This window comes from Penaeus monodon, chromosome 20, assembly GCF_015228065.2.
Source record: "Penaeus monodon isolate SGIC_2016 chromosome 20, NSTDA_Pmon_1, whole genome shotgun sequence".
NCBI classification, from domain to species: Eukaryota; Metazoa; Arthropoda; class Malacostraca; order Decapoda; family Penaeidae; genus Penaeus; species Penaeus monodon.
This window is the reverse complement of record NC_051405.1, coordinates 46,323,847-46,324,399: the sequence shown is the minus strand read 5'-3', so window position 1 is coordinate 46,324,399 and position 553 is coordinate 46,323,847. Positions and strand designations below refer to the sequence as shown.

At 38.0% G+C, this 553-nt stretch overlaps 1 protein-coding gene across 1 annotated transcript in view; it reads left to right on the top strand.

Annotated features, from left to right (window-relative positions):
• The window catches only part of LOC119586026, a 5,674-nt gene that overhangs the window by 247 nt on the left and 4,874 nt on the right, over positions 1 to 553 (top strand). The gene's annotated exons all lie outside the window — the stretch shown is intronic.

Here is a 553-nt window from a genome sequence, read left to right as displayed (position 1 = left end):
CTGATCAGCCACCTGACACTTGTCTCTGCTGATATACTACCTCTCTGTGCCGTGATATCTTCCTGATGGGTTTCCAGACTGTTGTGTGCGTATTCAGAATTTTTACGATTTAGTTTGGATTTTAATAACATTATACATGAATCTGTTGTTGACATTTATTAAATATATCGAAGACCTTTTTATGAATGGAATTAATATTTGAAATGTTGATGAACACCAAGGAAACAATGAAAGAATCTGAGATGCATAATATATATATAATCTTTGATTTAGTAAACCTCCAGATTGTGTACCAACTTTCACATCCTCGGCGAACAATACCAGTCACAGACAACAATTTTTGTTCTTCATTCAAGTCTATCAGCGTAGCATATATGGAAATGGATTGCGCAGATCCTGCAATTCTCCTCTAACTATTAATCGCCTAGATAAATAATATCCATCCGCCTTTCAAAATGCGTTCAAGCGGGAGTCGCGAATTAACGAGGAAAAAAGAGGTTGGTCGTTCGACCAAGTTCACTGCCGGTATTATGTCCGTCTACGGCAGAGGGAG